Source organism: Artemia sp. Qi Xiang Cuo, chromosome 10, assembly GCF_049724085.1.
Source record: "Artemia sp. Qi Xiang Cuo chromosome 10, ASM4972408v1, whole genome shotgun sequence".
Classification (NCBI taxonomy): Eukaryota; Metazoa; Arthropoda; class Branchiopoda; order Anostraca; family Artemiidae; genus Artemia; species Artemia sp. Qi Xiang Cuo.
In genome coordinates, this window is record NC_142803.1 from 25,913,977 (window position 1) to 25,929,819 (window position 15,843).

The window sequence follows — 15,843 nt, forward strand, 5'->3', positions numbered from 1 at the left end:
GTTCACTGGCTAGGATACAACTCAGATTTTGATTCTTGGGTCAGTGCTGAAGATATTAACAATGCCCAATGATTTCTATGTGACTTTCATGTCCAATGTTTCCGATCCTCTCTACAATGACTTGAATAGAACAAGTGATTTTTGGACGAAACTCTCCCTCACCATCAAATTCGACGACAATAGAAAGTATGAAGTGGCTCTTGTCGAATGTATTCTCAAAAATACTTACGACATCCTGAGAAAAGATATTAAATATGGTATAAAATTTAGACTTTATCATTGGGCGCTGCGAACAGGTGATCAAGAACAAATTCAAAAAATCGATAGGTTGAATAGTTCGTATATTGAACTCCCTATGAGGAAACCACCGGTATGGACTATTCCTTTCGTACCATTATTAAAAGAGTATTCACTCGTAACAAAGGAGCTTTTCTTTTCAACCATTCAAAGGAGGAGGGTAAGATCTACATTAGTTCACCTATTGCCAGTGAAAAGGTTATTCTCAATGATAATCTAAAGGATGTTCTTGGCTTTAAGCTAAATATAATCAATGGTAAAAGTGCCGGAAACACTAATTTCATTTTTGCTGACTATCCACCTGCATTTTCCACAGACACCTGTATATTTCTCTATGCTTCATTTGTGAAAACATCACGGGTTGGTAATTCAAATGTTCCCCTCCTACGAGTTCTTGAACGAAAAACCAATCAAGAACATATTCACCACTACAATATAAAGCATCTTGAGTATATTCCCGTAAACACTTCCTATTTGGAACTCTGTCAGTTAACACTAAGAACTGAATTGGGCGATCCCGTAGCAATTTCAAAAGGTTTGGCTGTGATTACATGCCATTTTCGACCCATCGTTCAAAAGCAAGATGTCTAATAAAAAAGTGGTATTCACTTGTCCTGATATTGACTGCTATGTTAATACTCTTCGCCCGAGAAAACAAGGCAATGGAATGGACATTTACAAAGGTCGCTCATCAATGTCTGGCTACGGTCTTGGCAGTTGGTTTACTAAGCTCTATCGCTCTTCACTAGCACTGGCTAGAAAATATCTTGTACTGGCTGCGACAGATTTTGCATCTTCTACACTATACGATTGGGGCTCTGGCAAGGATTTTAAAAAAAGTGCTTCGGAAAATCTTAGATCCAGTGCGCGAACCCTTGGCGAGAGATTAAAACAAAATGGTAAAAGCTTAAAAAGGTCAAGAAACAACGCATCACTCATCAGTCTCCACTCAGGTTGGAAACGAAAGACATCATCCCTCTTGCCAAATAAAAGAAGGAAAAAGCCGACACGTGTTGTAAACAGAAGAAGAAGTCCCAGGAAGAAAATTGTTTGATCGAAACTAGATTTCTTCTCCTAAAATGTCCTACCTACCGCATAAGGATTCTCAACCTTCAATCACCGCCTCATTGAATCTATTCAATGCTGAAAATGTTGATGTGATTTTCAAACATGGATACTATGAACAATTTTATCCACAACAACCCCTCTCCGATAATATCCACTTTCAAATTTATTCCAATGAAGACTACTTTATGGACATGTCTTCAACATTTATAGATTTGCAAATGAAAGTCCGGAAATCCGATAATACAATGCCAATTCGGGCCGATGGAATATCCTATGAAAATTGTATATTTCATAATTTATTTCGTCAAATTAGTGTATACATCAATGGCACACTGGTGAGCACAAGCAACAATCTCTCAAATTATACAATCTGTATGCAATTCATGCTGACGACACCCAAGTCATACAAGGAATTGAGAGGCACCTCCAATGGATATGAATATATTACTAATACTGATAGTACAGATGCACTTAAAAATGCTACAACTAGTGAATTACATCTAGTTGGAAAAATATATCATGAAATATTTAATGGTAAAAGCTTAAAAATGGTAAAAGCTTAAAAAGATCGAATAACAACACATACTACATTAGTATCCGCTAGTATTGTAAGTGAGTAACATCACCACGATTGTCAAAGAAAAGAAGGAAAAAGCAGTAGTAGATGGTTCACAGAAGACGGAACCCCAGAAAGAAAATCACTCTGCTGGAACTGGAGCTAATGTCATAAGATGTCCAACCTACTGCATAAGGATTCTCAACCTTGCATAAGGATTCTCGCCCCAATGGCTGCCACCCAATGTTAAAGTGGATATAAAACTAACGCTTGCACCCTCCAATTTCATATTGAGAAAAGAACTTGCTGCCAATCCTGATGTAAGTCTCTCCCTCACCTCGGCAATACTTCATGTACGCAAACAACAGGTCATGAGTTCTGTTGCTTTGGCAGGGGAAAAACTGAGAGCCAATGGAAATAATATTAAACTACTTGTTCCTCACACAATCACCAATCAGCGTCATATCGCAATGGGCTCACGCACCTTCACCGATTCATCCTTTATCAATGGTGAAATTCCGTCAAAACTTGCTTTGGCATTTCTAAAAAGCGCCAGTGCAATAGGATCATGGACTGAATGCCCACATAAATTCTAGATGTTCGGACTTTCATCTCTTGTGTGCAAAGTAAATGGTATCCCACTCTACAATCTATCTTTTGATAAATCCTATAGAACATTGTACGAGTTGACCATGCAAACCCTAGATCATGATTCGCAACTATTTGAAAATGGTATAACAGAAGATATGTTTGCTAAAACACATGGTATCATTGTACTGGATTTCTCGGTTACACAGGATATGAGTATAGTACGTACGGGGAGTGTGCGTTTAGAGTGTACATTTGCCGACCCATTGGCTGAGAGTATTGCACTAATCTCAATAAATCAATATGAAACCTATTGGGAAATTACTCCCGAAGGCAGTCTTCTACTAGACTTGGTACCATGAACACCAGTCAAATAATCAATGTATTTAATATGGACCCCTACATGTCCAAGTACAAATCCTATTGTCTGCCCTCAGACTTTCTTGGAAAAATTCAAAGTGTCAACAATACCTTGATTATTGTTAATAGCAGTCCGTCGACTGTGCTGACGGGTCATTGGCTGTGCATCTTTCAAACAATGAAGACGATTGAATTTTTGATCCTCTTGGTCTACCCTATACATTCTACACACCTCACATTAGCAACTATAATGAGAGCAGTGGGAAAACTATTATTCAAAATCGGAAGAGGGTTCAGGATCTAATGCCTAAAAGCTGCGGCTTCCATGCACTACTATATTTTGTGTTCCGATGTCGCGGCTATACTTACAAGCAGTTTCTCCACATTTCTGTTGACAATCCACGTCTGAATGATTTTTTAGTGGAAAATATCCTCTCAGACCCATATAGTATTGATTTCAGTGCCCTAAGAGTAAAGTGCTTAAAAATGTTTGTGAATTTGTTTATTAATAAAATGCATATATATACAACAATGTCTTTAAATCTTCATTTTAGATTTCTTCATCGATGTATAGGCAACTGTTTGTGAACCACTAATGCTGGTAAATTATTTGGATTCACTGTATATTGACCTTGATTGGCTGCGAAGTCAGGGTCACATTTTCTACAGTATAATGTAACTTCACTCTTGTCATATCTCTTTGTATAGTCAATAATACTATTTGCATTCATATTATGAAATTCACGAGTTTCAATCTGTCTATTTGAAGCAATATCACATACAATATTTTCAAATGGTGAATCACATTCGGTAACTGCCAAATAAAAATCACTTGGTTTATAGTCATAGTAGGCAGTGTCATCACAACGATGACGTAGAAACCAAATTGTCTTGTTACCCCAACAGTTGAATCATAGACCAGATTCCTCTTCCCTGAATAATTTAAATCCACGACGATACCAATCTCGTAGAAATAAACTAAAATCACGTTTGGGATTCTTTTCAATCATAGCGGGGTAAGTATTCTCCCATTGATCACATTTATCATAGTGACAATTGGAGCACAGGTGCCCTCTAGGGTGAGAGTCACACACCTCTTCAAGACATGAATTACATCCTTTAATTGGTACTGCCTAGCCTCTATTGAATTTACAGGGATTAAATAATTTACACTTTTCCCTCTAGTCATCTATAATTGTACAATTCTCACACTGAGTCCAACTGCCAAGAGTGTACATGCACAATGGACATATATAGAACATTTTTGGTTTCCGATGTCAACTCACTCACAGCTAAAACGAAACTGATCATCCTCGTTCCATAAATTCAATGACGGGAAATGGGGGAGGCGAGTAGCTCTGTAACGTTACCTCTTTCGAAGGAGGAGTCATGTACATTGAATCCATTTGTAATGTTTTCAAAAGTATATCCACAATATGATTCTGCTTTGTTCCAATTAATATATCAATAAACTCGCTATAGGAACTAGAGTCACATTTTAAAAGTTTCATACAATAGTCCAATGGGGGAGAATCACTCCTCAATATATTGTCAAGTGTTCCTTGACAAGAGAATATCCTGCGTTTAAGAGATAACTCGAGAAAATCATAATCCAAAATCAAATGTTTTTCCATCAAACACAAAATTAAACATTGGATTTGAACTAATTCTCTTTTTCTCAAAGTTATTTATTTTTCAATCCTTCCCCGCTAACTGCTGGCTCTAGAATGACCATGATTCAAAAGCACCATTGCCTAACCTTACCAAAAAAGAAGTAGAACAATTTCGATTTCTAAACAATTTAATTGAATCATTACAACAACATCAATAATACAGAGCATGTACAATTAGCGATACTGTTTATTGTCTTCAATATGTTTCACCAATGCACTTACAGCACATTGAAGTCTATTCACACGTGCTATATCAACTTTAGCGGCGAAACATAATTGATCCTCCATTTTAAATTTGCTCATGGATATCACATATCTTGCATATACTGCATCCCATTCCAGACAAAGACGTGATCCTTTCGTGATTTCCACCGCAATGTTTGGTGCTCTTGTATTATTATCATCAACTCCACTATCAACTTCTAATAGGGTAAACATTCCACTCATCGCCATCAACACAAATATATATCCAAATGAGTAAAGTTAACTGTTCCTCTTCTCACTCCTTTGAATTCTATTCTCAGACTAATAAAACTTTAGCAAAAAACCCTTTCCTTATATTCCCTCCGCCACTACTATGTAACCAGCCCTCTGATTGGCTGAGAAGGGGTATGTAACCGACTCGTTGATTGGCTGAGAAGGAAACACGTGATCTAACTGTTTCCTGGAAACTCATAACATTCGCGTCGAGCATGTACATTCTCACTGACAAAAACCATAAAACAGACATAAATTGCTGTTGATATCCATAAATGTGAGAAAAATCCTGTTTTTTCATTCTCACTGACAACGAACCATAAAACAGACATAAATTGCTGTTGACATCCATAAATGTGAGAAAGTTCCTGATTTTTCATTCTCACTGACAACGAACCATAAAACAGACATAAATTGTTGTTGACATCCATGAAAACATCAAATAAATTGCCCAACACCCATAACCGTCCAAGAAAACATCCATAAAAGTGAGAAAATTCATGTTTTTTTAAGTGAGAAAATTCCTGTTTTTTCATTCTCACTGAGAAAACCATAAACCACGTGGTAATGTTCGGAGTAGCACCTCCCTCTCTACTGCTTAATAAAATGATTCTGTAAGTTAGAGGCCAATTTGGCTTAAGTCCGATGACTATAAAAAAAACACCCCCGAGCTCAACGTCAGAAGGATAATTCCCCACCCTAAATGAAATTCCAATATCAATCTATATATGAATGTTAAATATAATAAACCTGAGGTAAAAAATCACTTACTCATTTAGAAATTGCACTTGATCTGAACCAGACGATCGCACTAAAGACACTAGAACCGATAGCCCTAAAGCTCCTTCACAGACTGTGATTCTATGAAAAGTAAATGCATTCATTATTCTCATATGATTTGAATATATCAGGAGTCTAAATAATAAAAGAATAAGGAATTCCAATCTAAGTAGAGTCACTAGCAGATGCTTGCTTCTTGAAGAAAAGATTAGTAGTCCTAAAAAAAGAGATAAATAGATCATTAAAATTGACTAGCTTATTAAAAAATAATGTTGTTCTTGTAAACCAGATTTAGAGAAGTCTCTCAGTTTTCAAAAGAGTAATGAACATCTTTAACTTCCAAAGTTAATATTTTTGTTAAACTACATTTTGATGCGCTAAGATTTGTCGTTGTCATCTCTATGCTGATACTCCTACTCAACCACCCGCTCGCCTTTATTATATCCCTCTTCGTCCAAACTCTTCTAGTTTGTATCTCCCTAAAGGATGTTTCTCTATGAATTTCTGTGATTCTCTTTTTAATTTTCTTAGGGGGAATCCTAGTAATATTTATTTACGTCTCCTCCCTAAGCGCTAATGAAAAATTTACTATTAGATTGACCTCCCTCCTCTGAACCCTGCCTACAACTATCATTTTTCTACTAATTCTGACTAAAACTGAGATGCTGGTAAACACTTCATTGGGGTACCAACACCCTACCGACTACATGGTGATCAACTTTAGTATCGGAAATCTCGCTCTCCTCACATATTCGTTCGTAGTAGTTAATTTATTTTTAGCTCTCTTGCTGGTTATCGACTTTTTAAATATGAATAAAAAGCCCCTCCGATCCATAATTTAAACCGTTGAGACTTGGGCACAAAATGTTATCTGTAATTAAGACTCAAACTACACTGATTATTGTTAATACTGCTAGGTTGGACCGGACTGTCACGGACCCGATCTCTCTTTGATGAAACTTCGGATACCGCCTAGTCCTCTGTCTAATACGAAACTTCGACTCTGGCCTTTTTCTAGCTATGCATTACACCGCGAGAATTGATCTAGCGTTCTCTAGAGTAGCCCACATTTGTCGGGACGCTAATTATGGTTGGCTTCTTCGAACCATTCACGCCAATGGCACCTCTTTTTTCTTTATTTGCATTTATTTTCATATTGGTCAAGAAATATATTACGACTCATTCCACTACTTTGAGACGTGAATAACAGGGATCGCCCTGTTATTCCTAGTAATGGCAACCACCTTTTTAGGGTATGTCCTTCCATGGGGACAGATGCCCTTTTGAGGGGCTACTGTAATTACAAATCTGGTGTCGGCGGTCCCCTACATCGGAAATGATGTAGTTCAATGACTCTGAGGGGGATTTGCCGTAGACAACCCCACTCTCACACCCTTCTTCACCTTTCATTTTTTGATTCCCTTTTTGGTTGTCGGCTTAACCATAATTCATCTTTTATTTCTTCACCAAAGAGGCTCTAATAATTCTCTAGGCATTAATGCCAATGTGGACAAACTCCCCTTTCACCCCTACTTCACTATTAAAGATACCGTCAGCTGTACGGTTCTTGTATTTCTCCTAGTTACGCTCTCCCTAACTACTCCGTATCTGCTTGGAGACCCAGACAATTTTGTCCCCGCCAACCCACTAGTTACTTTTAGTCCATATTCAACCAGAGTGGTATTTCCTATTCGCGTATGCTATCCTCCGATCCATTCCAAATAAATTAGGAGGGGTAATTGCACTCGTCTCTTCTATTCTCATTCTCATTTCTCTACCCTTTACGTTTAAGCCCAAATTCCGAGGCCTTGAATTTTATTCTGTAGCTCAGCCCCTACTCTGATCGTGGGTTTCAATCTTTTTACTCCTTACCTGAATTGGAGTGCGACCTGTAGAGGAACCTTATATTGTCTTGGGTCAAATCCTCACATGTCTCTATTTCTTCTATTTTCTATTCACCCCTTTTATAATTTATATAAGGGCAAAATCATCTAATGTGGTCCCTTAGCTCACTAGAGCATCTGTTTTGAAAGCAGAATGGGGTTGATCGTACAACCAGGGATCTTTGGTATTAACCGCCTTGACAAAGCCCTCAGTAAAAGCAAAGAAACATCAAAGATACCGGTAGAAGACTCTTTCAACATACATATATTAAATTATCATATCGATAACGAGGGTAAGAACCCCGTCTTCAAAGATAGAAATACACAATGACAGAAAACAGTAAAAAACTTATTCCCCCGAAAACCCCACTGAATAGTAAAGATATGAAAAGAATACTAGCGTATTCTGATAGCATAATAAGTGCGAACCCGACCCCCATATATTCCGTATTAAACCCCGACACTAGTTCAGACTCTCCCTCGGCTAAATCAAAGGGAGTCCGATTAGTTTCTCCCAGAATTGTAATGAATCAGCAGACTCCCAAGGGGACACACAAGTATAGAGGTCACCCTAAGTAAAAAGACTTAACCTGGTACCTCCCTAAATCGAGAGTTTTAAACAATATTAGCGGGGAGAGAATAATGATAATCAAAGACACTTCATAAGAAATGGTTTGAGCTCCTGCCCGAATTCTTCCCAGCAGAGAATATTTAGAATTAGAAGATCAACCGGGCACTATGATACTGTAAACTCCCACTCTTATAGCACAAATAACCAAGAGAAATGATAAGCTAAATTTGGCACCGTAAGATAGAAATGGAATTAATGTCCATAAAAAAAAAGGAGAGGAATAAGCTAAACACAAGAGCCACAAGATAGGGTGTGAAGTTAGAAATTAGCGGAAGTGAAACTTCCCTGCAGAAGAGTTTGATTCCATCCGAGAATGGCTGAAGTAGCCCCCCGAACCCCACCTTATTAGGACCCTTACGTAATTGAATGTAACCTAGTACCTTTCGTTCTAGTAGCGTTAAGAAAGCGACTGAGACTAATACCATAATTATTTGGAGAAAAGTAAAATAAATCATCTATGCCCGTGCTATCAACTAAGGTGTCCTTATAAATAGATCTTAAATCTAATGCATTTATCTGCCAAGTAAATATAAAACCCCAGGAGGTCCTTTCGTACTGTCCTAAATGAATTTGTCTTGGGGCTAGAAACTAACCTGGCTTACGCCGGTCTGAACTCAGATCACGTAGGGGTTTAATAGTCGAACAGACTGCCTAACTAAGCTGCTGCACCGAGTAGGATCCCTGAACCAACATCGAGGTCGCAAACTCTTTTGTTGATTTGGACTCCCAAAAATAATTACGCTGTTATCCCTAAGGTAACTTACTCCGTATTCATCTAAGGATCAATGATCATTTATAGATGTCTGTATGTTCTCAAGTGTTTATTCTCCTCTTGACGTCGCCCCAACCAAACATCCTTTTCTTTCACCCAATTGCCCACCGTTAGATAAAAGACTCGGATGTGAAGATCTATAGGGTCTTATCGTCCTCCAAAAATATTTAAGCTTTTTCACTTAAAGATTAAATTCGAATTAATTAGGGCGACAGCTTGCCTCTCGTCAGACCATTCATTCCAGCCCCAAATTAGAAGGCTAATGATTATGCTACTTTCGCATGGTCAGTATACCACGGCCGTTTAATTAATCAGTGGGCAGGCCCGACCTCCTAAAATTAGGAGGCGATGTTTTTGTTAAACAGGCGGAGGCAAGTTTTGCCGAATTCCTTCCAAAATTTTTAGAATAAATTCTGCTACATTTTTATACTTATACTAATTTTATCATTATGACTGCTGGATTTTAATAATAAGCACCGGCTAGTTTGGATTAATCAATTTTAAATTATTATTTAAGTGAGCCCGGTTATTACACCCTGGCAACTTTTAAGCCTATTCATATCACTGATGATGATTTGATGTAATTTTTCTAGAGCTCGTCCCCTAGAAAATCTTCCTTACGGAGCATCCTAAAGGAGTCTTCTGCCAACCAGATATAAATATACGAAATATTTTTTACACCAACATTAATCTTAAAGAGAATTATGAAACAGTCATCATTAATTAACGTAGATCACCTTATTTCGGGATTTAACAATAGTGGTCAAGATTGGATAAACACTGATACAAAAGGTATAATAAATAACTTCTTTGAAATTAAAAAAGTTTTCCTTCTCAGTACTTTTTTGTAAATAAAGTTCAATTCTTTTACTTATATAATATTATTTTAAATAATGATATAAACCAAAGTTTGAGGAGTACTGTAAAGTATCTTCTTAGTGTAAATAAGATGTTTATTCAAACTCCCTCCCCTCTTTCAAGATGTACCTTCCGGTTCACCTACTTTGTTACGACTTATCTCTTCGGACAAGAGAGCGACGGGCGATGTGTACATTTCTAAGAGCCTTTTTCAATATGTTGAGTCTTACTTCTAAATCCACCTTCTTTGCTATCATAAAATAGAAATTCCGTATGAGTTTTCATTGTAACCCACCCTCTCCCGGGCATAAACTACACCTTGATCTGATTTATTAGCCTAGGATTTTAAGAAGATCTATTTATCTATTCCTCTAAACGACGGTATATAAGCTGCATAACCAGCCCGGGTGGATTTTTTCGTGGATTGTCGTTTATGGGACAGGTTCCTCTAGTAGGTTTAGAAACCGCCAAATTCTTTAGGTTTTAATACTACTACCCAGGTTGAATAAGAGCGGACTAATAGGGTATCTAATCCTAGTCGTTTAACCGCCTGAAAGGTGCTTTAACCAAAATATTCATGGTAAATACAGATTTCACCCCTGTTGGAATGAGACACTCTTGTCTCAAAGTCCCCTTATTAAACTAAAATATTTGCTTTAGGAAACTGTATGACCGCGGATGCTGGCACAGAATGATCCCCCTATCTTATCAGTTGCTATCCCTAAAAAATAGATAATAATACCAATCACTGCACCACTGATCTAAACAAATACTCTGCATATGACTCGAAGAAAAAGTAAACAGCTCAGCTAGAATCAAACTTTCACTCACACCTGTCAAATGGGAGGGTGAACGACCAAACTACGGATATAAGGACAGGTGCTCAAGCAATCGGGAAAAAAGAATAATTGTACCCCACTTTGACTACTAGCTGGTAAAATGCTGAAGTTAAATTGTATAGGGCCGATAACACAAGTGGAATAGAAAGGGCTACAAAAGCAGTCTAGCCTGCAAGCAGCCGAAACCCATTCTCTGGCCGCCGTATTAAGTGAACCCACCACAAAATAATCTTGTTTAACAGAAGAAATCCGCCCCAAGTTCCAAGGGATATTAAATAAATGAGTCTAGCTTAGTAAAAAGTTTGATTGACAGTAAAATTCATTGTATTATTTTTAAGTACTTATTTAATAAGAGAGTCGAGCGGCTATCACCTAATACCCGGAAATGACCATTAAATAAGACTGCCACTCAGCATACTGTTGAGCGAAGTTAAATACTCTATACGAAATAGATACTAAGTGGCTCAAAAGAGTTTATTTGAGTACTAGCTTTAATTTATCTATATTTAAAAGAAGAGCAAAACAAAACTTAAAGGAAAATAGGGAACTAACCCACCCCTATAGACCTTAAATCCTCGATGAAAAATAAACTAATTGACCCGCATTTAATCTTGTGTAAACCAAAATGACATCCAGTTAACATTAAACTGTGAATGTAATAGAATGATGTTTACGCCTATCAAATTTGTACCTATCTGCGCATTTACAGATTTATATCTTTGTATATCTGAGCATTCATACAAATGTATATCTATACTATATATATATATATATATATATATATATATATATATATATATATATATATATATATATATATATATATATATATATATATATATATATATATATATATATATATATATATATATATATATATATATATATATATATATATATATATATATATATATATATATATATATATATATATATATATAACTCCGGGCGAAGTTTATTAATGTCTTTGATGTATTTCCAAGGAGAATTGTCTCCGGGCGAAGTTTATTAATGTCTTTGGAGTTCTTCCAGGAGAATTGTTTCCGGGTGAAGTTTGCAAATGAGCATTAACGGTGGGGAAGAGATATTTTGATCTTAGAGATGAAGATATTAACGCAGGAAAGGGTTTCTAAGTAATTTCAAATGTGACAGCGCAGGGATGCCAAAAACTAAAGGAACACGCAGAAATTACGTTTAGGGGTTATTTGGGCGAAACCGTTTTAGACATTTATGGAATTATTTCGGCGAAACAGTTAGAGAAATTTTAAAAGATGATTTTAGAAGATGTTTTAGAAGAGGATTTGAGGGTGAAACTCTGTGGTCGTTATAATACACAAGTTCAGTTTGAACAGTGTCGTGAGGTCCCCTACCCCAAACCCAAAGAGCTCCGATCCCCCTACCCCCACCCCGAAGGCAGCCCCCGGTCCCCAAAGGTCCCCCGGGCTCCCCAACGACCCCCGGCCCCCCCAAAGCCCCGGCGCCCCCCGTTTTTAATATTTTTTATTTTGCGCAATTTGGGACACAACAGAGCCCCACCCCCCAACTTTTTACTCCCCTTCACAACATTAGTGTTTTGTCATAGTTTACCGTGTCACAGTTACATTCTCTTGATTTTTCAAAGTTCATTTTGAATTTCTTTCGTTGAAATGCAAGAGTTGGAATATTTCAGTAGTGTTTTGTCGTGGTTTACCTTGTCACAGTTACATTCTCGTGGTTTTTTAAAGTTCATTTTGAAATTCTTTCGTTGAAATGCAAGAGTTGGAATATTTCAGTAGTGTTTTGTTGTAGTTTACCGTGTCACAGTTACATTCTCTTGATTTTCAACGTTGATTGCGGATTTCTTTCATTGAAATACAAGAGTTGGAATATTTCGGTAGTGTTTTGTTGTAGTTTACCTTGTCGCAGTTACATTTTCTTGATTTTTCAAAGTTCATTTTGGATTTCTTTCGTTGAAATGCAAGAGTTGCAATAATTCAGTAGTGTTTTGTCGAGGTTTACCCTGTCAAACTTTCATTCTCTTGATTTTTCAAAGTTCATTTTGAATTTCTTTCATTGAAATGCATGAATTGGAACATTTCAGTAGTGTTTTGTCGTGATTTACCCTGTCACAGTTACATTCTCGTGATTTTTCGAAGTTCATTTTGAATTTCTTTCGTTGAAATGCAAGAGTTGGAATATTTCAGTAATGTTTTGTTGTGGTTTATCGTGTCACATTTACATTCTCTTGATTTTCAATGTTCATTGCGGATTTCTTTCATTGAAATACAAGAGCTGGAATATTTCAGTAGTGTTTTGTTGTAGTTTACCTTGTCGCAGTTACATTTTCTTGATTTTTCAAAGTTCATTTTGGATTTCTTTCGTTGAAATGCAAGAGTTGGAATCATTCAGTAGTGTTTTGTCGTGGTTTACCCTGTCACACTTTCATTCTCTTGATTTTTCAAAGTTCATTTTGAATTTCTTTCATTGAAATGCATGAGTTGGAACATTTCAGTAGTGTTTTATCGGGGCTTAATATGTCGTAGTTACATTCTCTTAATTTTTCAAAGTTCATTTTGAATTTCTTTCGTTGAAATGCAAGAGTTGGAATATTTCAGTAGTGCTTTGTTGTGGTTTATCGTGTCACCTTTACATTCTCTTGATTTTTCAAAGTTCATTTTGATGTTTTCATTGAAATGCAAGAGTTGGATTATTTCAGTAGTGTTTTGTCATGATTTACCTTGTCACAGTTACATTCTCTTGATTTTTCAAAGTTCATTTTGAATTTCTATCGTTGAAATGCATGGGTCGGAGTAATTCAGTAGTGTTTTGTCGTGGTTTACCCTGTCACACTTTCATTCTCTTGATTTTTCAAAGTTCATTTTGAATTTCTTTCGTTGAAATGCAAGAGTTGGAATATTTCAGTAGTGTTTTTTTGTGGTTTACCTTGTCACAATTACTATCTCTTGATTTTTCAAAGTTCATTTTGAATTTCTTTCGTTGAAATGCAAGAGTTGGAACATTTCAGTAGTGTTTTGTCGTGGTTTACCTTGTCACAGTTACACTCTCGTGATTTTTCAAAGTTCATTTTGAATTTCTTTCGTTGAAATGCAAGAGTTGGAATATTTCAGTAGTGTTTTGTTGTGGTTTATCGTGTAACAGTTACATTTTCTTGATTTTTCAAAGTTATTTCTGATTTTTTTCATTGAAATGCAAGAGTTTTATTATTTCAATAGTGTTTTCTTGTGGTTTAAATTGTCACAACTACATTCTCTTGATTTTTAAAATTTAATTTTGTACTTATTTCTTTGAAATGAAAGGGTTCTAATAATTCAGCACTGTTTTGTCGTGGTTTACCCTGTCACACTTTCATTCTCTTGATTTTTCAAAGTTCATTTGAATTTCTTTCATTGAAATGCAAGAGTTGATTTATTTCAGTAGTGTATTGTCGTGGTTTACCATGTCACAGCTACATTCTCTTAATTTTTCAAAGTTAATTTTTAATTTGTTTCTTTGAAAAACAAGAGTTGGAATATTTAAGTAGTGTTTTTTCGCTGTTTACCATGATACAGTTACATTCTCTCGATTTTTTCAAAGTTCTTTTGAATTTCTTTCATTGAAATGCAAGAGTTGGATTATTTCAGTAGTGTATTTTCGTGGTTTACCATGTCGCAGTTACATTCTCTTAATTTTTCAAAGTTCATTTTGAATTTCTTTCGTTGAAAAACAAGAGTTGGAATATTTCAGTAGTTTTGTCGTGGTTTACTATGATACAGTTACATTCTCTCGATTTTTCAAAGTTTTTTTGAATTACTTTCATTGAAATGCAAAAGTTGGGTTATTTCAGTAGTGTTTTGTCATGATTTACCATTTCAAAGTTACATTCTCTTGATTTTTCAAAGTTCATTTTCGATTTCTTTCGTTGAAATGTACGAGTTGGATTATTTCAGTAGTGTTTCGTCGTGGTTTACCTTGTCACAGTTACATTCTCTTAATTTTTCAAAGTTCATTCTGAATTTCTTTCATTGAAATGCAAGAGTTGGATTATTGCAGTAGTGTTTTGTCGTGGTTTACCTTGTCACAGTTACATTCTCTTGATTTTCAAAGTTCATTGTGGATTTCTTTCATTGAAATGCAAGAGATGCATTATTTCAGTAGTGTTTTGTCATGGTTTACCTTGTCGCAATTACATTCTCTCGATTTTTCAAAGTTTTTTTGAATTTCTTTCATTGAAATGCAAGAGTTGGATATTTCAGTAGTGTTTTGACAAGCTTTACAATTTAAATGTTAAAGTTTCTATTTGATATTGTTCTTGTTCAAATTTTTTCGTTGTAATGTAATAGCTGTACTATTGCAGTTCTGTTTCGTCTTGGTTAACATTGTCACAGTAACATTATCGAAATTTTCAATTGTTCTTTATGAATTCCTTTAATTGAAATGCAAGATTTGGAATATTTCAGTAGTGTTTTATGCGCCCAAGCCTTACAAATTTGAAATGTTGTCCATGAAAATCTTGTTTTTCTTTGAAAAAGTGTGCTCATCGTTCCTATACGTATAATCTTCATCCGGTTTAGAAAAATGTGAGAAAAAATTCTCAATAAGGTTGACGCAAATATTAGGTAATGAAAAAACTTAGATAAAAGTATTTAATTTTAAATGAAGCGAGGATTTGAAAATCTATAACTCAATTGTTAAAATTTTAGCGTCAAAGGGATGCACTGACATTGAACTTCAGGCCTATTTTGTTTAACAATTTTCCCCTCATTTTCTACATTTAATTAGGGAATAATGCTTCTTTTAGCTAACTACCGTACAGAAAAATAGGTAAACTTTTTTTGTTTTATTAAGGAATGATTCCTTCCCAATCTAACAAAGTTAAGGGCTGATAAGAACTTGCTACTATAAGAAGTTTTCTTTAACTCATTCCTCAACTTGGTTGGAAAGGGAGGGAATAATTTCTTATCATTTCTTGATAAAACCTAGAAAGTAAGGATTGAATTGGAATGAGGATTTTTTGATAAACAGGGCTTTACACTGGTCGTAATACTGTCTTCACCTGCACACTTCGTATGCAACGATTTTGGG